The sequence below is a fragment of the Dendrobates tinctorius genome, unplaced genomic scaffold, assembly GCF_039654945.1.
Source record: "Dendrobates tinctorius isolate UK_male_01 unplaced genomic scaffold, ASM3965494v1 ptg000204l, whole genome shotgun sequence".
Classification (NCBI taxonomy): domain Eukaryota; kingdom Metazoa; phylum Chordata; class Amphibia; order Anura; family Dendrobatidae; genus Dendrobates; species Dendrobates tinctorius.
The window spans coordinates 2,622,646-2,644,294 of NW_027361871.1; the positions used below are offsets into that span (position 1 = coordinate 2,622,646).

General features: G+C 37.6%; 15 non-coding genes across 15 annotated transcripts; 7 read left to right on the forward strand and 8 right to left on the reverse strand.

The window, feature by feature from the left end:
* Positions 1–73: 73 nt before the first annotated feature.
* On the forward strand, positions 74–155 carry TRNAS-GCU (transfer RNA serine (anticodon GCU)). The gene has a single exon. It is a non-coding gene; the product is annotated as a tRNA-Ser (tRNA).
* A 1,059-nt stretch (positions 156–1,214) lies between these two features.
* On the reverse strand, positions 1,215–1,288 carry TRNAT-AGU (transfer RNA threonine (anticodon AGU)). Its single transcript has one exon. It is a non-coding gene; the product is annotated as a tRNA-Thr (tRNA).
* A 556-nt stretch (positions 1,289–1,844) lies between these two features.
* On the forward strand, positions 1,845–1,926 carry TRNAS-GCU (transfer RNA serine (anticodon GCU)). Its single transcript has one exon. It is a non-coding gene; the product is annotated as a tRNA-Ser (tRNA).
* A 1,201-nt stretch (positions 1,927–3,127) lies between these two features.
* TRNAT-AGU (transfer RNA threonine (anticodon AGU)) lies at positions 3,128–3,201 on the reverse strand. The gene has a single exon. It is a non-coding gene; the product is annotated as a tRNA-Thr (tRNA).
* Positions 3,202–3,757: 556 nt separating this feature from the next.
* On the forward strand, positions 3,758–3,839 carry TRNAS-GCU (transfer RNA serine (anticodon GCU)). Its single transcript has one exon. It is a non-coding gene; the product is annotated as a tRNA-Ser (tRNA).
* A 4,727-nt stretch (positions 3,840–8,566) lies between these two features.
* Positions 8,567–8,640, reverse strand: TRNAT-AGU (transfer RNA threonine (anticodon AGU)). Its single transcript has one exon. It is a non-coding gene; the product is annotated as a tRNA-Thr (tRNA).
* A 556-nt stretch (positions 8,641–9,196) lies between these two features.
* On the forward strand, positions 9,197–9,278 carry TRNAS-GCU (transfer RNA serine (anticodon GCU)). The gene has a single exon. It is a non-coding gene; the product is annotated as a tRNA-Ser (tRNA).
* Positions 9,279–10,337: 1,059 nt separating this feature from the next.
* TRNAT-AGU (transfer RNA threonine (anticodon AGU)) lies at positions 10,338–10,411 on the reverse strand. Its single transcript has one exon. It is a non-coding gene; the product is annotated as a tRNA-Thr (tRNA).
* A 1,852-nt stretch (positions 10,412–12,263) lies between these two features.
* On the reverse strand, positions 12,264–12,337 carry TRNAK-UUU (transfer RNA lysine (anticodon UUU)). Its single transcript has one exon. It is a non-coding gene; the product is annotated as a tRNA-Lys (tRNA).
* A 556-nt stretch (positions 12,338–12,893) lies between these two features.
* TRNAS-GCU (transfer RNA serine (anticodon GCU)) lies at positions 12,894–12,975 on the forward strand. Its single transcript has one exon. It is a non-coding gene; the product is annotated as a tRNA-Ser (tRNA).
* Positions 12,976–14,034: 1,059 nt separating this feature from the next.
* Positions 14,035–14,108, reverse strand: TRNAT-AGU (transfer RNA threonine (anticodon AGU)). Its single transcript has one exon. It is a non-coding gene; the product is annotated as a tRNA-Thr (tRNA).
* Positions 14,109–14,664: 556 nt separating this feature from the next.
* TRNAS-GCU (transfer RNA serine (anticodon GCU)) lies at positions 14,665–14,746 on the forward strand. Its single transcript has one exon. It is a non-coding gene; the product is annotated as a tRNA-Ser (tRNA).
* A 4,760-nt stretch (positions 14,747–19,506) lies between these two features.
* Positions 19,507–19,580, reverse strand: TRNAK-UUU (transfer RNA lysine (anticodon UUU)). Its single transcript has one exon. It is a non-coding gene; the product is annotated as a tRNA-Lys (tRNA).
* Positions 19,581–20,136: 556 nt separating this feature from the next.
* TRNAS-GCU (transfer RNA serine (anticodon GCU)) lies at positions 20,137–20,218 on the forward strand. Its single transcript has one exon. It is a non-coding gene; the product is annotated as a tRNA-Ser (tRNA).
* A 1,201-nt stretch (positions 20,219–21,419) lies between these two features.
* TRNAT-AGU (transfer RNA threonine (anticodon AGU)) lies at positions 21,420–21,493 on the reverse strand. Its single transcript has one exon. It is a non-coding gene; the product is annotated as a tRNA-Thr (tRNA).
* Positions 21,494–21,649: the final 156 nt, after the last annotated feature.

Genomic DNA, 21,649 nt, shown 5'->3' on the forward strand with positions numbered 1-21,649 from the left:
TCTTCAGTGAAAAAACACTGACTGGTAAAAACCCTCTCAACATCTTCCCACCTAAACGCACAGGTGCTATGTAGACGAGGTGGCCGAGTGGTTAAGGCGATGGACTGCTAATCCATTGTTCTCTGAATGCATGGGTTCGAATCCCATCCTCGTCGGATTAATCTGCTTCTTCTATCATGTGGAATGGTTTGGTTTTCATTTTTAACCCAAGCGGTGGACACTTCAAGCATGAAAGTTTACAATACTCCTGTGCTGCTATCAAACTTTGCAGAGTCAGATCTGTAAATCCACTGGTTTTAATTTGTAAAGCTTGATGCCATCCTATATTCTGTAAAGAAAATTATATCCTCTAATTCCTTTTAAAGTGTTTCAACAGCAGAGATTTTTTTTTCTCAATTGCACTATATTAGGGCTGTGGGAAATTAATATTTGATGACAAACAAGAGTAAAAGTCCTCTTTTTGGGGTAAAAACCCACAAAATGAGATGAAGAATAGAAAGCACTGCTGACATTCAAAATCAAGATTTTCCTTTTACTAAATAGGCTCTTTGACCAACTAAGCCAAAGGACAAACAGGTGAAAAACATTAAAAAGCCTGCTTAGAGAGTTAAACAGCCCTAAACTGAGATAAAGAAGGAAAAGGACTGCTGGCATTCAAATTCAAGATTTTCCATTTACTAAATAGGCTCTTTGACAAACTAAGACACAGGACAAACAGGTGTGATACATTAGAAAGCCTGCTTAGAGAGTTAAACAGCCCTAAACTGAGATAAAGAAGGAAGAGGACTGCTGGCATTCAAATTCAAGATTTTCTGTTTACTAAACACGCTCTTTGACCAACTATGACAAAGGACAAACAGGTGTGATATATTAGAAAGCCTGCTTAGAGAGTTAAGAAGCCCCAAACTGACATAAAGAAAGAATAGCACTGCTGGCATTCAAATTCAAGATTTTCTGTTTACTAAACAGGCTCTTTGACCAACTAAGCCAAAGGACATAAAGGTGAGATACATTGGATAAACGGATTAGAGATGCATAGAAAGGAGGCATTTCAAAACTAAATCAACTGGTTTTACATTGTCATGCTTGAAGCCATCTTTCTTCCTTTATATCTCTTAGATAGAAGAGATTTTTAATCTCACAATTGCACTATCAGTCGCAAGTGAAACACCTATTTTTAAGATAGGAAGCTTCTTTGTGAGGAGATGAAAACAAGGCACTGCTGAGATTCGAACTCAGGATCTCCTGTTTACTAGACAGGCGCTTTAACCAACTAAGCCACAGCACCAGAAAATAGCATGCATTTGAAATCCAAGGAAGATTGAAGCACCAATCGAACATTCAACTGGTTAGCGCAGCAAAACAATATTGAGCTTGAGTTCCATTCCACGTAGAGCAGAAACATGGAATAAGATTTCAATCTCAGTCATAACACTTAAGAAGCCAAGTAAATTTTGAAGAGCATTCATTTAAAAGACTGACAAATTTACAGAAGCTGTATCGAGGACAAAGGCTTTGAAGTTTTGCAATTGAATGAGCCATCTTTTAGCACAGCTGAAATTTGGGACTTGTTTTGCTTCCAAGTTATGACACAGAATAGACAGATTGAAGAAATGCCATGGCAAAACCAAAAGGAGGAAAAATTATGACTAATTGATATTAAAAACCTCAGCACTGGTTCATTTCTGATAGAGTTTTCCCCAAGCTAACTTCAAACAACAGGCACTGTAGTTGACGAGATAAGTCAAATCTGACAAAAGCCAACATACAATCTTCAGTGAAAAAACACTGACTGGTAAAAACCCTCTCAACATTTTCCCACCTAAACGCACAGGTGCTATGTAGACGAGGTGGCCGAGTGGTTAAGGCGATGGACTGCTAATCCATTGTGCTCTGCATGCATGGGTTCGAATCCCATCCTCGTCGGATTAATCTGCTTCTTCTTTCGTGTTGAATGGTTTGGTATTCATTTTTAACCCAAGCGGTGGACACTTCAAGCATGAAAGTTTACAATACTCCTGTGCTGCTATCAAACTTTGCAGAGTCAGATCTGTAAATCCACTGGTTTTAATTTGTAAAGCTTGATGCCATCCTATATTCTGTAAAGAAAATTATATCCTCTAATTCCTTTTAAAGTGTTTCAACAGCAGAGAATTTTTTTTCTCAATTGCATTATATTAGGGCTATGGGAAATTAATATTTGATGACAAGCAAGAGTAAAAGTCCTCTTTTTGGGGTAAAAACCCACAAAATGAGATGAAGAATAGAAAGCACTGCTGACATTCAAAATCAAGATTTTCCTTTTACTAAATAGGCTCTTTGACCAACTAAGCCAAAGGACAAACAGGTGAAAAACATTAAAAAGCCTGCTTAGAGAGTTAAACAGCCCTAAACTGAGATAAAGAAGGAAAAGGACTGCTGGCATTCAAATTCAAGATTTTCCATTTACTAAATAGGCTCTTTGACCAACTAAGACAAAGGACAAACAGGTGTGATACATTAGAAAGCCTGCTTAGAGAGTTAAACAGCCCTAAACTGAGATAAAGAAGGAAGAGGACTGCTGGCATTCAAATTCAAGATTTTCTGTTTACTAAACAGGCTCTTTGACCAACTAAGACAAAGGACAAACAGGTGTGATACATTAGAAAGCCTGCTTAGAGAGTTAAGAAGCCCCAAACTGACATAAAGAAAGAATAGCACTGCTGGCATTCAAATTCAAGATTTTCTGTTTACTAAACAGGCTCTTTGACCAACTATGACAAAGGACAAACAGGTGTGATATATTAGAAAGCCTGCTTAGAGAGTTAAGAAACCCCAAACTGACATAAAGAAAGAATAGCACTGCTGGCATTCAAATTCAAGATTTTCTGTTTACTAAACAGGCTCTTTGACTAACTAAGCCAAAGGACATAAAGGTGAGATACATTGTATAAACGGATTAGAGATGCATAGAAAGGAGGCATTTCAAAACTAAATCAACTGGTTTTACATTGACATGCTTGAAGCCATCTTTCTTCCTTTATATCTTTTAGATAGAAGAGATTTTTAATCTCACAATTGCACTATCAGTCGCAAGTGAAACACCTATTTTTAAGATAGGAAGCTTCTTTGTGAGGAGATGAAAACAAGGCACTGCTGAGATTCGAACTCAGGATCTCCTGTTTACTAGACAGGCGCTTTAACCAACTAAGCCACAGCACCAGAAAATGGCATGCATTTGAAATCCAAGGAAGATTGAAGCACCAATCGAACATTCAACTGGTTAGCGCAGCAAAACAATATTGAGCTTGAGTTCCATTCCACGTAGAGCAGAAACATGGAATAAGATTTCAATCTCAGTCATAACACTTAAGAAGCCAAGTAAATTTTGAAGAGCATTCATTTAAAAGACTGACAAATTTACAGAAGCTGTATCGAGGACAAAGGCTTTGAAGTTTTGCAATTGAATGAGCCATCTTTTAGCACAGCTGAAATTTGGGACTTGTTTTGCTTCCAAGTTATGACACAGAATAGACAGATTGAAGAAATGCCATGGCAAAACCAAAAGGAGGAAAAATTATGACTAATTGATATTAAAAACCTCAGCACTGGTTCATTTCTGATAGAGTTTTCCCCAAGCTAACTTCAAACAACAGGCACTGTAGTTGACGAGATAAGTCAAATCTGACAAAAGCCAACATACAATCTTCAGTGAAAAAACACTGACTGGTAAAAACCCTCTCAACATTTTCCCACCTAAACGCACAGGTGCTATGTAGACGAGGTGGCCGAGTGGTTAAGGCGATGGACTGCTAATCCATTGTGCTCTGCATGCATGGGTTCGAATCCCATCCTCGTCGGATTAATCTGCTTCTTCTTTCGTGTTGAATGGTTTGGTTTTCATTTTTAACCCAAGCGGTGGACACTTCAAGCATGAAAGTTTACAATACTCCTGTGCTGCTATCAAACTTTGCAGAGTCAGATCTGTAAATCCACTCGTTTTAATTTGTAAAGCTTGATGCCATCCTATATTCTGTAAAGAAAATTATATCCTCTAATTCCTTTTAAAGTGTTTCAACAGCAGAGAATTTTTTTTCTCAATTGCATTTTATTAGGGCTATGGGAAATTAATATTTGATGACAAGCAAGAGTAAAAGTCCTCTTTTTGGGGTAAAAACCCACAAAATGAGATGAAGAATAGAAAGCACTGCTGACATTCAAAATCAAGATTTTCCTTTTACTAAATAGGCTCTTTGACCAACTAAGCCAAAGGACAAACAGGTGAAAAACATTAAAAAGCCTGCTTAGAGAGTTAAACAGCCCTAAACTGAGATAAAGAAGGAAAAGGACTGCTGGCATTCAAATTCAAGATTTTCCATTTACTAAATAGGCTCTTTGACAAACTAAGCCAAAGGACAAACAGGTGTGATACATTAGAAAGCCTGCTTAGAGAGTTAAACAGCCCTAAACTGAGATAAAGATGGAAGAGGACTGCTGGCATTCAAATTCAAGATTTTCTGTTTACTAAACAGGCTCTTTGACCAACTATGACAAAGGACAAACAGGTGTGATACATTAGAAAGCCTGCTTAGAGAGTTAAGAAGCCTCAAACTGACATAAAGAAAGAATAGCACTGCTGGCATTCAAATTCAAGATTTTCTGTTTACTAAACAGGCTCTTTGACCAACTAAGCCAAAGGACATAAAGGTGAGATACATTGGATAAACGGATTAGAGATGCATAGAAAGGAGGCATTTCAAAACTAAATCAACTGGTTTTACATTGTCATGCTTGAAGCCATCTTTCTTCCTTTATATCTCTTAGATAGAAGAGATTTTTCATCTCACAATTGCACTATCAGTCGCAAGTGAAACACCTATTTTTAAGATAGGAAGCTTCTTTGTGAGGAGATGAAAACAAGGCACTGCTGAAATTCGAACTCAGGATCTCCTGTTTACTAGACAGGCGCTTTAACCAACTAAGCCACAGCACCAGAAAATAGCATGCATTTGAAATCCAAGGAAGATTGAAGCACCAATCGAACATTCAACTGGTTAGCGCAGCAAAACAATATTGAGCTTGAGTTCCATTCCACGTAGAGCAGAAACATGGAATAAGATTTCAATCTCAGTCATAACACTTAAGAAGCCAAGTAAATTTTGAAGAGCATTCATTTAAAAGACTGACAAATTTACAGAAGCTGTATCGAGGACAAAGGCTTTGAAGTTTTGCAATTGAATGAGCCATCTTTTAGCACAGCTGAAATTTGGGACTTGTTTTGCTTCCAAGTTATGACACAGAATAGACAGATTGAAGAAATGCCATGGCAAAACCAAAAGGAGGAAAAATTATGACTAATTGATATTAAAAACCTCAGCACTGGTTCATTTCTGATAGAGTTTTCCCCAAGCTAACTTCAAACAACAGGCACTGTAGTTGACGAGATAAGTCAAATCTGACAAAAGCCAACATACAATCTTCAGTGAAAAAACACTGACTGGTAAAAACCCTCTCAACATTTTCCCACCTAAACGCACAGGTGCTATGTAGACGAGGTGGCCGAGTGGTTAAGGCGATGGACTGCTAATGCATGGGTTCGAATCCCATCCTCGTCGGATTAATCTGCTTCTTCTTTCGTGTTGAATGGTTTGGTTTTCATTTTTAACCCAAGCGGTGGACACTTCAAGCATGAAAGTTTACAATACTCCTGTGCTGCTATCAAACTTTGCAGAGTCAGATCTGTAAATCCACTGGTTTTAATTTGTAAAGCTTGATGCCATCCTATATTCTGTAAAGAAAATTATATCCTCTAATTCCTTTTAAAGTGTTTCAACAGCAGAGATTTTTTTTTCTCAATTGCATTATATTAGGGCTATGGGAAATTAACATTTGATGACAAGCAAGAGTAAAAGTCCTCTTTTTGGGGTAAAAACCCACAAAATGAGATGAAGAATAGAAAGCACTGCTGACATTCAAAATCAAGATTTTCCTTTTACTAAATAGGCTCTTTGACCAACTAAGCCAAAGGACAAACAGGTGAAAAACATTAAAAAGCCTGCTTAGAGAGTTAAACAGCCCTAAACTGAGATAAAGAAGGAAAAGGACTGCTGGCATTCAAATTCAAGATTTTCCATTTACTAAATAGGCTCTTTGACCAACTAAGACAAAGGACAAACAGGTGTGATACATTAGAAAGCCTGCTTAGAGAGTTAAACAGCCCTAAACTGAGATAAAGAAGGAAGAGGACTGCTGGCATTCAAATTCAAGATTTTCTGTTTACTAAACAGGCTCTTTGACCAACTAAGACAAAGGACAAACAGGTGTGATACATTAGAAAGCCTGCTTAGAGAGTTAAGAAGCCCCAAACTGACATAAAGAAAGAATAGCACTGCTGGCATTCAAATTCAAGATTTTCTGTTTACTAAACAGGCTCTTTGACCAACTAAGCCAAAGGACATAAAGGTGAGATACATTGGATGAACGGATTAGAGATGCATAGAAAGGAGGCATTTCAAAACTAAATCAACTGGTTTTACATTGTCATGCTTGAAGCCATCTTTCTTCCTTTATATCTCTAAGATAGAAGAGATTTTTCATCTCACAATTGCACTGTCAGTCGCAAGTGAAACACCTATTTTTAAGATAGGAAGCTTCTTTGTGAGGAGATGAAAACAAGGCACTGCTGAGATTCGAACTCAGGATCTTCTGTTTACTAGACAGGCGCTTTAACCAACTAAGCCACAGCAGCAGAAGATGCCATGCATTTGAAATCCAAGGAAGATTGAAGCACCAATCGAACATTCAACTGGTTAGCGCAGCAAAACAATATTGAGCTTGAGTTCCATTCCACGTAGAGCAGAAACATGGAATAAGATTTCAATCTCAGTCATAACACTTAAGAAGCCAAGTAAATTTTGAAGAGCATTCATTTAAAAGACTGACAAATTTACAGAAGCTGTATCAAGGACAAAGGCTTTGAAGTTTTGCAATTGAATGAGCCATCTTTTAGCACAGCTGAAATTTGGGACTTGTTTTGCTTCCAAGTTATGACACAGAATAGACAGATTGAAGAAATGCCATGGCAAAACCAAAAGGAGGAAAAATTATGACTAATTGATATTAAAAACCTCAGCACTGGTTCATTTCTGATAGAGTTTTCCCCAAGCTAACTTCAAACAACAGGCACTGTAGTTGACGAGATAAGTCAAATCTGACAAAAGCCAACATACAATCTTCAGTGAAAAAACACTGACTGGTAAAAACCCTCTCAACATCTTCCCACCTAAACGCACAGGTGCTATGTAGACGAGGTGACCGAGTGGTTAAGGAGATGGACTGCTAATCCATTGTGCTCTGCATGCATGGGTTCGAATCCCATCCTCGTCGGATTAATCTGCTTCTTCTTTCGTGTTGAATTGTTTGGTTTTCATTTTTAACCCAAGCGGTGGACACTTCAAGCATGAAAGTTTACAATACTCCTGTGCTGCTATCAAACTTTGCAGAGTCAGATCTGTAAATCCACTGGTTTTAATTTGTAAAGCTTGATGCCATCCTATATTCTGTAAAGAAAATTATATCCTCTAATTCCTTTTAAAGTGTTTCAACAGCAGAGAATTTTTTTTCTCAATTGCATTATATTAGGGCTATGGGAAATTAATATTTGATGACAAGCAAGAGTAAAAGTCCTCTTTTTGGGGTAAAAACCCACAAAATGAGATGAAGAATAGAAAGCACTGCTGACATTCAAAATCAAGATTTTCCTTTTACTAAATAGGCTCTTTGACCAACTAAGCCAAAGGACAAACAGGTGAAAAACATTAAAAAGTCTGCTTAGAGAGTTAAACAGCCCTAAACTGAGATAAAGAAGGAAAAGGACTGCTGGCATTCAAATTCAAGATTTTCCATTTACTAAATAGGCTCTTTGACAAACTAAGACAAAGGACAAACAGGTGTGATACATTAGAAAGCCTGCTTAGAGAGTTAAACAGCCCTAAACTGAGATAAAGAAGGAAGAGGACTGCTGGCATTCAAATTCAAGATTTTCTGTTTACTAAACAGGCTCTTTGACCTACTATGACAAAGGACAAACAGGTGTGATACATTAGAAAGCCTGCTTAGAGAGTTAAGAAGCCCCAAACAGACATAAAGAAAGAATAGCACTGCTGGCATTCAAATTCAAGATTTTCTGTTTACTAAACAGGCTCTTTGACCAACTATGACAAAGGACAAACAGGTGTGATATATTAGAAAGCCTGCTTAGAGAGTTAAGAAGCCCCAAACTGACATAAAGAAAGAATAGCACTGCTGGCATTCAAATTCAAGATTTTCTGTTTACTAAACAGGCTCTTTGACTAACTAAGCCAAAGGACATAAAGGTGAGATACATTGTATAAACGGATTAGAGATGCATAGAAAGGAGGCATTTCAAAACTAAATCAACTGGTTTTACATTGTCATGCTTGAAGCCATCTTTCTTCCTTTATATCTCTTAGATAGAAGAGATTTTTCATCTCACAATTGCACTATCAGTCGCAAGTGAAACACCTATTTTTAAGATAGGAAGGTTCTTTGTGAGGAGATGAAAAAAAGGCACTGCTGAGATTCGAACTCAGGATCTCCTGTTTACTAGACAGGCGCTTTAACCAACTAAGCCACAGCACCAGAAAATGGCATGCATTTGAAATCCAAGGAAGATTGAAGCACCAATCGAACATTCAACTGGTTAGCGCAGCAAAACAATATTGAGCTTGAGTTCCATTCCACGTAGAGCAGAAACATGGAATAAGGTTTCAATCTCAGTCATAACACTTAAGAAGCCAAGTAAATTTTGAAGAGCATTCATTTAAAAGACTGACAAATTTACAGAAGCTGTATCGAGGACAAAGGCTTTGAAGTTTTGCAATTGAATGAGCCATCTTTTAGCACAGCTGAAATTTGGGACTTGTTTTGCTTCCAAGTTATGACACAGAATAGACAGATTGAAGAAATGCCATGGCAAAACCAAAAGGAGGAAAAATTATGACTAATTGATATTAAAAACCTCAGCACTGGTTCATTTCTGATAGAGTTTTCCCCAAGCTAACTTCAAACAACAGGCACTGTAGTTGACGAGATAAGTCAAATCTGACAAAAGCCAACATACAATCTTCAGTGAAAAAACACTGACTGGTAAAAACCCTCTCAACATTTTCCCACCTAAACGCACAGGTGCTATGTAGACGAGGTGGCCGAGTGGTTAAGGCGATGGACTGCTAATCCATTGTGCTCTGCATGCATGGGTTCGAATCCCATCCTCGTCGGATTAATCTGCTTCTTCTTTCGTGTTGAATGGTTTGGTTTTCATTTTTAACCCAAGCGGTGGACACTTCAAGCATGAAAGTTTACAATACTCCTGTGCTGCTATCAAACTTTGCAGAGTCAGATATGTAAATCCACTGGTTTTAATTTGTAAAGCTTGATGCCATCCTATATTCTGTAAAGAAAATTATATCCTCTAATTCCTTTTAAAGTGTTTCAACAGCAGAGAATTTTTTTTCTCAATTGCATTATATTAGGGCTATGGGAAATTAATATTTGATGACAAGCAAGAGTAAAAGTCCTCTTTTTGGGGTAAAAACCCACAAAATGAGATGAAGAATAGAAAGCACTGCTGACATTCAAAATCAAGATTTTCCTTTTACTAAATAGGCTCTTTGACCAACTAAGCCAAAGGACAAACAGGTGAAAAACATTAAAAAGCCTGCTTAGAGAGTTAAACAGCCCTAAACTGAGATAAAGAAGGAAAAGGACTGCTGGCATTCAAATTCAAGATTTTCCATTTACTAAATAGGCTCTTTGACCAACTAAGACAAAGGACAAACAGGTGTGATACATTAGAAAGCCTGCTTAGAGAGTTAAACAGCCCTAAACTGAGATAAAGAAGGAAGAGGACTGCTGGCATTCAAATTCAAGATTTTCTGTTTACTAAACAGGCTCTTTGACCAACTAAGACAAAGGACAAACAGGTGTGATACATTAGAAAGCCTGCTTAGAGAGTTAAGAAGCCCCAAACTGACATAAAGAAAGAATAGCACTGCTGGCATTCAAATTCAAGATTTTCTGTTTACTAAACAGGCTCTTTGACCAACTAAGCCAAAGGACATAAAGGTGAGATACATTGGATAAACGGATTAGAGATGCATAGAAAGGAGGCATTTCAAAACTAAATCAACTGGTTTTACATTGTCATGCTTGAAGCCATCTTTCTTCCTTTATATCTCTTAGATAGAAGAGATTTTTAATCTCACAATTGCACTATCAGTCGCAAGTGAAACACCTATTTTTAAGATAGGAAGCTTCTTTGTGAGGAGATGAAAACAAGGCACTGCTGAGATTCGAACTCAGGATCTCCTGTTTACTAGACAGGCGCTTTAACCAACTAAGCCACAGCACCAGAAGATAGCATGCATTTGAAATCCAAGGAAGATTGAAGCACCAATCGAACATTCAACTGGTTAGCGCAGCAAAACAATATTGAGCTTGAGTTCCATTCCACGTAGAGCAGAAACATGGAATAAGATTTCAATCTCAGTCATAACACTTAAGAAGCCAAGTAAATTTTGAAGAGCATTCATTTAAAAGACTGACAAATTTACAGAAGCTGTATCGAGGACAAAGGCTTTGAAGTTTTGCAATTGAATGAGCCATCTTTTAGCACAGCTGAAATTTGGGACTTGTTTTGCTTCCAAGTTATGACACAGAATAGACAGATTGAAGAAATGCCATGGCAAAACCAAAAGGAGGAAAAATTATGACTAATTGATATTAAAAACCTCAGCACTGGTTCATTTCTGATAGAGTTTTCCCCAAGCTAACTTCAAACAATAGGCACTGTAGTTGACGAGATAAGTCAAATCTGACAAAAGCCAACATACAATCTTCAGTGAAAAAACACTGACTGGTAAAAACCCTCTCAACATCTTCCCACCTAAACGCACAGGTGCTATGTAGACGAGGTGGGCGAGTGGTTAAGGCGATGGACTGCTAATCCATTGTGCATGCATGGGTTCGAATCCCATCCTCGTCGGATTAATCTGCTTCTTCTTTCGTGTTGAATGGTTTGGTTTTCATTTTTAACCCAAGCGGTGGACACTTCAAGCATGAAAGTTTACAATACTCCTGTGCTGCTATCAAACTTTGCAGAGTCAGATCTGTAAATCCACTGGTTTTAATTTGTAAAGCTTGATGCCATCCTATATTCTGTAAAGAAAATTATATCCTCTAATTCCTTTTAAAGTGTTTCAACAGCAGAGAATTTTTTTTCTCAATTGCATTATATTAGGGCTATGGGAAATTAATATTTGATGACAAGCAAGAGTAAAAGTCCTCTTTTTGGGGTAAAAACCCACAAAATGAGATGAAGAATAGAAAGCACTGCTGACATTCAAAATCAAGATTTTCCTTTTACTAAATAGGCTCTTTGACCAACTAAGCCAAAGGACAAACAGGTGAAAAACATTAAAAAGCCTGCTTAGAGAGTTAAACAGCCCTAAACTGAGATAAAGAAGGAAAAGGACTGCTGGCATTCAAATTCAAGATTTTCCATTTACTAAATAGGCTTTTTGACCAACTAAGACAAAGGACAAACAGGTGTGATACATTAGAAAGCCTGCTTAGAGAGTTAAACAGCCCTAAACTGAGATAAAGAAGGAAGAGGACTGCTGGCATTCAAATTCAAGATTTTCTGTTTACTAAACAGGCTCTTTGACCAACTAAGACAAAGGACAAACAGGTGTGATACATTAGAAAGCCTGCTTAGAGAGTTAAGAAGCCCCAAACTGACATAAAGAAAGAATAGCACTGCTGGCATTCAAATTCAAGATTTTCTGTTTACTAAAAAGGCTCTTTGACCAACTATGACAAAGGACAAACAGGTGTGATATATTAGAAAGCCTGCTTAGAGAGTTAAGAAACCCCAAACTGACATAAAGAAAGAATAGCACTGCTGGCATTCAAATTCAAGATTTTCTGTTTACTAAACAGGCTCTTTGACTAACTAAGCCAAAGGACATAAAGGTGAGATACATTGTATAAACGGATTAGAGATGCATAGAAAGGAGGCATTTCAAAACTAAATCAACTGGTTTTACATTGACATGCTTGAAGCCATCTTTCTTCCTTTATATCTTTTAGATAGAAGAGATTTTTGCGACTGATAGAATTGCGACTGATAGAATTGCACTATCAGTCGCAAGTGAAACACCTATTTTTAAGATAGGAAGCTTCTTTGTGAGGAGATGAAAACAAGGCACTGCTGAGATTCGAACTCAGGATCTCCTGTTTAAAAGACAGGCGCTTTAACCAACTAAGCCACAGCACCAGAAGATGGCATGCATTTGAAATCCAAGGAAGATTGAAGCACCAATCGAACATTCAACTGGTTAGTGCAGCAAAACAATATTGAGCTTGAGTTCCATTCCACGTAGAGCAGAAACATGGAATAAGATTTCAATCTCAGTCATAACACTTAAGAAGCCAAGTAAATTTTGAAGAGCATTCATTTAAAAGACTGACAAATTTACAGAAGCTGTATCGAGGACAAAGGCTTTGAAGTTTTGCAATTGAATGAGCCATCTTTTAGCACAGCTGAAATTTGGGACTTGTTTTGCTTCCAAGTTATGACACAGAATAGACAGATTGAAGAAATGCCATGGCAAAACCAAAAGGAGGAAAAATTATGACTAATTGATATTAAAAACCTCAGCACTGGTTCATTTCTGATAGAGTTTTCCCCAAGCTAACTTCAAACAACAGGCACTGTAGTTGACGAGATAAGTCAAATCTGACAAAAGCCAACATACAATCTTCAGTGAAAAAACACTGACTGGTAAAAACCCTCTCAACATTTTCCCACCTAAACGCACAGGTGCTATGTAGACGAGGTGGCCGAGTGGTTAAGGCGATGGACTGCTAATCCATTGTGCTCTGCATGCATGGGTTCGAATCCCATCCTCGTCGGATTAATCTGCTTCTTCTTTCGTGTTGAATGGTTTGGTTTTCATTTTTAACCCAAGCGGTGGACACTTCAAGCATGAAAGTTTACAATACTCCTGTGCTGCTATCAAACTTTGCAGAGTCAGATCTGTAAATCCACTGGTTTTAATTTGTAAAGCTTGATGCCATCCTATATTCTGTAAAGAAAATTATATCCTCTAATTCCTTTTAAAGTGTTTCAACAGCAGAGAATTTTTTTTCTCAATTGCATTATATTAGGGCTATGGGAAATTAATATTTGATGACAAGCAAGAGTAAAAGTCCTCTTTTTGGGGTAAAAACCCACAAAATGAGATGAAGAATAGAAAGCACTGCTGACATTCAAAATCAAGATTTTCCTTTTACTAAATAGGCTCTTTGACCAACTAAGCCAAAGGACAAACAGGTGAAAAACATTAAAAAGCCTGCTTAGAGAGTTAAACAGCCCTAAACTGAGATAAAGAAGGAAAAGGACTGCTGGCATTCAAATTCAAGATTTTCCATTTACTAAATAGGCTTTTTGACCAACTAAGACAAAGGACAAACAGGTGTGATACATTAGAAAGCCTGCTTAGAGAGTTAAACAGCCCTAAACTGAGATAAAGAAGGAAGAGGACTGCTGGCATTCAAATTCAAGATTTTCTGTTTACTAAACAGGCTCTTTGACCAACTAAGACAAAGGACAAACAGGTGTGATACATTAGAAAGCCTGCTTAGAGAGTTAAGAAGCCCCAAACTGACATAAAGAAAGAATAGCACTGCTGGCATTCAAATTCAAGATTTTCTGTTTACTAAACAGGCTCTTTGACCAACTAAGCCAAAGGACATAAAGGTGAGATACATTGGATAAACGGATTAGAGATGCATAGAAAGGAGGCATTTCAAAACTAAATCAACTGGTTTTACATTGTCATGCTTGAAGCCATCTTTCTTCCTTTATATCTCTTAGATAGAAGAGATTTTTCATCTCACAATTGCACTATCAGTCGCAAGTGAAACGCCTATTTTTAAGATAGGAAGCTTCTTTGTGAGGAGATGAAAACAAGGCACTGCTGAGATTCGAACTCAGGATCTCCTGTTTACTAGACAGGCGCTTTAACCAACTAAGCCACAGCACCAGAAAATGGCATGCATTTGAAATCCAAGGAAGATTGAAGCACCAATCGAACATTCAACTGGTTAGCGCAGCAAAACAATATTGAGCTTGAGTTCCATTCCACGTAGAGCAGAAACATGGAATAAGATTTCAATCTCAGTCATAACACTTAAGAAGCCAAGTAAATTTTGAAGAGCATTCATTTAAAAGACTGACAAATTTACAGAAGCTGTATCGAGGACAAAGGCTTTGAAGTTTTGCAATTGAATGAGCCGTCTTTTAGCACAGCTGAAATTTGGGACTTGTTTTGCTTCCAAGTTATGACACAGAATAGACAGATTGAAGAAATGCCATGGCAAAACCAAAAGGAGGAAAAATTATGACTAATTGATATTAAAAACCTCAGCACTGGTTCATTTCTGATAGAGTTTTCCCCAAGCTAACTTCAAACAACAGGCACTGTAGTTGACGAGATAAGTCAAATCTGACAAAAGCCAACATACAATCTTCAGTGAAAAAACACTGACTGGTAAAAACCCTCTCAACATTTTCCCACCTAAACGCACAGGTGCTATGTAGACGAGGTGGCCGAGTGGTTAAGGCGATGGACTGCTAATCCATTGTGCTCTGCATGCATGGGTTCGAATCCCATCCTCGTCGGATTAATCTGCTTCTTCTTTCGTGTTGAATGGTTTGGTTTTCATTTTTAACCCAAGCGGTGGACACTTCAAGCATGAAAGTTTACAATACTCCTGTGCTGCTATCAAACTTTGCAGAGTCAGATCTGTAAATCCACTGGTTTTAATTTGTAAAGCTTGATGCCATCCTATATTCTGTAAAGAAAATTATATCCTCTAATTCCTTTTAAAGTGTTTCAACAGCAGAGAATTTTTTTTCTCAATTGCATTATATTAGGGCTATGGGAAATTAATATTTGATGACAAGCAAGAGTAAAAGTCCTCTTTTTGGGGTAAAAACCCACAAAATGAGATGAAGAATAGAAAGCACTGCTGACATTCAAAATCAAGATTTTCCTTTTACTAAATAGGCTCTTTGACCAACTAAGCCAAAGGACAAACAGGTGAAAAACATTAAAAAGCCTGCTTAGAGAGTTAAACAGCCCTAAACTGAGATAAAGAAGGAAAAGGACTGCTGGCATTCAAATTCAAGATTTTCCATTTACTAAATAGGCTCTTTGACCAACTAAGACAAAGGACAAACAGGTGTGATACATTAGAAAGCCTGCTTAGAGAGTTAAACAGCCCTAAACTGAGATAAAGAAGGAAGAGGACTGCTGGCATTCAAATTCAAGATTTTCTGTTTACTAAACAGGCTCTTTGACCAACTAAGACAAAGGACAAACAGGTGTGATACATTAGAAAGCCTGCTTAGAGAGTTAAGAAGCCCCAAACTGACATAAAGAAAGAATAGCACTGCTGGCATTCAAATTCAAGATTTTCTGTTTACTAAACAGGCTCTTTGACCAACTAAGCCAAAGGACATAAAGGTGAGATACATTGGATAAACGGATTAGAGATGCATAGAAAGGAGGCATTTCAAAACTAAATCAACTGGTTTTACATTGTCATGCTTGAAGCCATCTTTCTTCCTTTATATCTCTTAGATAGAAGAGATTTTTCATCTCACAATTGCACTATCAGTCGCAAGTGAAACGCCTATTTTTAAGATAGGAAGCTTCTTTGTGAGGAGATGAAAACAAGGCACTGCTGAGATTTGAACTCAGGATCTCCTGTTTACTAGACAGGCGCTTTAACCAACTAAGCCACAGCACCAGAAAATGGCATGCATTTGAAATCCAAGGAAGATTGAAGCACCAATCGAACATTCAACTGGTTAGCGCAGCAAAACAATATTGAGCTTGAGTTCCATTCCACGTAGAGCAGAAACATGGAATAAGATTTCAATCTCAGTCATAACACTTAAGAAGCCAAGTAAATTTTGAAGAGCATTCATTTAAAAGACTGACAAATTTACAGAAGCTGTATCGAGGACAAAGGCTTTGAGGTTTTGCAATTGAATGAGCCATCTTTTAGCACAGCTGAAATTTGGGACTTGTTTTGCTTCCAAGTTATGACACAGAATAGACAGATTGAAGAAATGCCATGGCAAAACCAAAAGGAGGAAAAATTATGACTAATTGATATTAAAAACCTCAGCACTGGTTCATTTCTGATAGAGTTTTCCCCAAGCTAACTTCAAACAACAGGCACTGTAGTTGACGAGATAAGTCAAATCTGACAAAAGCCAACATACAATCTTCAGTGAAAAAACACTGACTGGTAAAAACCCTCTCAACATTTTCCCACCTAAACGCACAGGTGCTATGTAGACGAGGTGGCGAGTGGTTAAGGCGATGGACTGCTAATCCATTGTGCTCTGCATGCATGGGTTCGAATCCCATCCTCGTCGGATTAATCTGCTTCTTCTTTCGTGTTGAATGGTTTGGTTTTCATTTTTAACCCAAGCGGTGGACACTTCAAGCATGAAAGTTTACAATACTCCTGTGCTGCTATCAAACTTTGCAGAGTCAGATATGTAAATCCACTGGTTTTAATTTGTAAAGCTTGATGCCATCCTATATTCTGTAAAGAAAATTATATCCTCTAATTCCTTTTAAAGTGTTTCAACAGCAGAGAATTTTTTTTCTCAATTGCATTATATTAGGGCTATGGGAAATTAATATTTGATGACAAGCAAGAGTAAAAGTCCTCTTTTTGGGGTAAAAACCCACAAAATGAGATGAAGAATAGAAAGCACTGCTGACATTCAAAATCAAGATTTTCCTTTTACTAAATAGGCTCTTTGACCAACTAAGCCAAAGGACAAACAGGTGAAAAACATTAAAAAGCCTGCTTAGAGAGTTAAACAGCCCTAAACTGAGATAAAGAAGGAAAAGGACTGCTGGCATTCAAATTCAAGATTTTCCATTTACTAAATAGGCTCTTTGACCAACTAAGACAAAGGACAAACAGGTGTGATACATTAGAAAGCCTGCTTAGAGAGTTAAACAGCCCTAAACTGAGATAAAGAAGGAAGAGGACTGCTGGCATTCAAATTCAAGATTTTCTGTTTACTAAACAGGCTCTTTGACCAACTAAGACAAAGGACAAACAGGTGTGATACATTAGAAAGCCTGCTTAGAGAGTTAAGAAGCCCCAAACTGACATAAAGAAAGAATAGCACTGCTGGCATTCAAATTCAAGATTTTCTGTTTACTAAACAGGCTCTTTGACCAACTAAGCCAAAGGACATAAAGGTGAGATACATTGGATAAACGGATTAGAGATGCATAGAAAGGAGGCATTTCAAAACTAAATCAACTGGTTTTACATTGTCATGCTTGAAGCCATCTTTCTTCCTTTATATCTCTTAGATAGAAGAGATTTTTAATCTCACAATTGCACTATCAGTCGCAAGTGAAACACCTATTTTTAAGATAGGAAGCTTCTTTGTGAGGAGATGAAAACAAGGCACTGCTGAGATTCGAACTCAGGATCTCCTGTTTACTAGACAGGCGCTTTAACCAACTAAGCCACAGCACAGCACCAGAAGATAGCATGCATTTGAAATCCAAGGAAGATTGAAGCACCAATCGAACATTCAACTGGTTAGCGCAGCAAAACAATATTGAGCTTGAGTTCCATTCCACGTAGAGCAGAAACATGGAATAAGATTTCAATCTCAGTCATAACACTTAAGAAGCCAAGTAAATTTTGAAGAGCATTCATTTAAAAGACTGACAAATTTACAGAAGCTGTATCGAGGACAAAGGCTTTGAAGTTTTGCAATTGAATGAGCCATCTTTTAGCACAGCTGAAATTTGGGACTTGTTTTGCTTCCAAGTTATGACACAGAATAGACAGATTGAAGAAATGCCATGGCAAAACCAAAAGGAGGAAAAATTATGACTAATTGATATTAAAAACCTCAGCACTGGTTCATTTCTGATAGAGTTTTCCCCAAGCTAACTTCAAACAATAGGCACTGTAGTTGACGAGATAAGTCAAATCTGACAAAAGCCAACATACAATCTTCAGTGAAAAAACACTGACTGGTAAAAACCCTCTCAACATCTTCCCACCTAAACGCACAGGTGCTATGTAGACGAGGTGGGCGAGTGGTTAAGGCGATGGACTGCTAATCCATTGTGCATGCATGGGTTCGAATCCCATCCTCGTCGGATTAATCTGCTTCTTCTTTCGTGTTGAATGGTTTGGTTTTCATTTTTAACCCAAGCGGTGGACACTTCAAGCATGAAAGTTTACAATACTCCTGTGCTGCTATCAAACTTTGCAGAGTCAGATCTGTAAATCCACTGGTTTTAATTTGTAAAGCTTGATGCCATCCTATATTCTGTAAAGAAAATTATATCCTCTAATTCCTTTTAAAGTGTTTCAACAGCAGAGAATTTTTTTTCTCAATTGCATTATATTAGGGCTATGGGAAATTAATATTTGATGACAAGCAAGAGTAAAAGTCCTCTTTTTGGGGTAAAAACCCACAAAATGAGATGAAGAATAGAAAGCACTGCTGACATTCAAAATCAAGATTTTCCTTTTACTAAATAGGCTCTTTGACCAACTAAGCCAAAGGACAAACAGGTGAAAAACATTAAAAAGCCTGCTTAGAGAGTTAAACAGCCCTAAACTGAGATAAAGAAGGAAAAGGACTGCTGGCATTCAAATTCAAGATTTTCCATTTACTAAATAGGCTTTTTGACCAACTAAGACAAAGGACAAACAGGTGTGATACATTAGAAAGCCTGCTTAGAGAGTTAAACAGCCCTAAACTGAGATAAAGAAGGAAGAGGACTGCTGGCATTCAAATTCAAGATTTTCTGTTTACTAAACAGGCTCTTTGACCAACTAAGGCAAAGGACAAACAGGTGTGATACATTAGAAAGCCTGCTTAGAGAGTTAAGAAGCCCCAAACTGACATAAAGAAAGAATAGCACTGCTGGCATTCAAATTCAAGATTTTCTGTTTACTAAACAGGCTCTTTGACCAACTATGACAAAGGACAAACAGGTGTGATATATTAGAAAGCCTGCTTAGAGAGTTAAGAAACCCCAAACTGACATAAAGAAAGAATAGCACTGCTGGCATTCAAATTCAAGATTTTCTGTTTACTAAACAGGCTCTTTGACTAACTAAGCCAAAGGACATAAAGGTGAGATACATTGTATAAACGGATTAGAGATGCATAGAAAGGAGGCATTTCAAAACTAAATCAACTGGTTTTACATTGACATGCTTGAAGCCATCTTTCTTCCTTTAAATCTTTTAGATAGAAGAGATTTTTGCGACTGATAGAATTGCGACTGATAGAATTGCACTATCAGTCGCAAGTGAAACACCTATTTTTAAGATAGGAAGCTTCTTTGTGAGGAGATGAAAACAAGGCACTGCTGAGATTCGAACTCAGGATCTCCTGTTTAAAAGACAGGCGCTTTAACCAACTAAGCCACAGCACCAGAAGATGGCATGCATTTGAAATCCAAGGAAGATTGAAGCACCAATCGAACATTCAACTGGTTAGTGCAGCAAAACAATATTGAGCTTGAGTTCCATTCCACGTAGAGCAGAAACATGGAATAAGATTTCAATCTCAGTCATAACACTTAAGAAGCCAAGTAAATTTTGAAGAGCATTCATTTAAAAGACTGACAAATTTACAGAAGCTGTATCGAGGACAAAGGCTTTGAAGTTTTGCAATTGAATGAGCCATCTTTTAGCACAGCTGAAATTTGGGACTTGTTTTGCTTCCAAGTTATGACACAGAATAGACAGATTGAAGAAATGCCATGGCAAAACCAAAAGGAGGAAAAATTATGACTAATTGATATTAAAAACCTCAGCACTGGTTCATTTCTGATAGAGTTTTCCCCAAGCTAACTTCAAACAACAGGCACTGTAGTTGACGAGATAAGTCAAATCTGACAAAAGCCAACATACAATCTTCAGTGAAAAAACACTGACTGGTAAAAACCCTCTCAACATTTTCCCACCTAAACGCACAGGTGCTATGTAGACGAGGTGGCCGAGTGGTTAAGGCGATGGACTGCTAATCCATTGTGCTCTGCATGCATGGGTTCGAATCCCATCCTCGTCGGATTAATCTGCTTCTTCTTTCGTGTTGAATGGTTTGGTTTTCATTTTTAACCCAAGCGGTGGACACTTCAAGCATGAAAGTTTACAATACTCCTGTGCTGCTATCAAACTTTGCAGAGTCAGATCTGTAAATCCACTGGTTTTAATTTGTAAAGCTTGATGCCATCCTATATTCTGTAAAGAAAATTATATCCTCTAATTCCTTTTAAAGTGTTTCAACAGCAGAGAATTTTTTTTCTCAATTGCATTATATTAGGGCTATGGGAAATTAATATTTGATGACAAGCAAGAGTAAAAGTCCTCTTTTTGGGGTAAAAACCCACAAAATGAGATGAAGAATAGAAAGCACTGCTGACATTCAAAATCAAGATTTTCCTTTTACTAAATAGGCTCTTTGACCAACTAAGCCAAAAGACAAACAGGTGAAAAACATTAAAAAGTCTGCTTAGAGAGTTAAACAGCCCTAAACTGAGATAAAGAAGGAAAAGGACTGCTGGCATTCAAATTCAAGATTTTCCATTTACTAAATAGGCTCTTTGACAAACTAAGACAAAGGACAAACAGGTGTGATACATTAGAAAGCCTGCTTAGAGAGTTAAACAGCCCTAAACTGAGATAAAGAAGGAAGAGGACTGCTGGCATTCAAATTCAAGATTTTCTGTTTACTAAACAGGCTCTTTGACCAACTATGACAAAGGACAAACAGGTGTGATACATTAGAAAGCCTGCTTAGAGAGTTAAGAAGCCCCAAACAGACATAAAGAAAGAATAGCACTGCTGGCATTCAAATTCAAGATTTTCTGTTTACTAAACAGGCTCTTTGACCAACTATGACAAAGGACAAACAGGTGTGATATATTAGAAAGCCTGCTTAGAGAGTTAAGAAGCCCCAAACTGACATAAAGAAAGAATAGCACTGCTGGCATTCAAATTCAAGATTTTCTGTTTACTAAACAGGCTCTTTGACTAACTAAGCCAAAGGACATAAAGGTGAGATACATTGTATAAACGGATTAGAGATGCATAGAAAGGAGGCATTTCAAAACTAAATCAACTGGTTTTACATTGTCATGCTTGAAGCCATCTTTCTTCCTTTATATCTCTTAGATAGAAGAGATTTTTCATCTCACAATTGCACTATCAGTCGCAAGTGAAACACCTATTTTTAAGATAGGAAGCTTCTTTGTGAGGAGATGAAAACAAGGCACTGCTGAGATTCGAACTCAGGATCTCCTGTTTACTAGACAGGCGCTTTAACCAACTAAGCCACAGCACCAGAAAATGGCATGCATTTGAAATCCAAGGAAGATTGAAGCACCAATCGAACATTCAACTGGTTAGCGCAGCAAAACAATATTGAGCTTGAGTTCCATTCCACGTAGAGCAGAAACATGGAATAAGGTTTCAATCTCAGTCATAACACTTAAGAAGC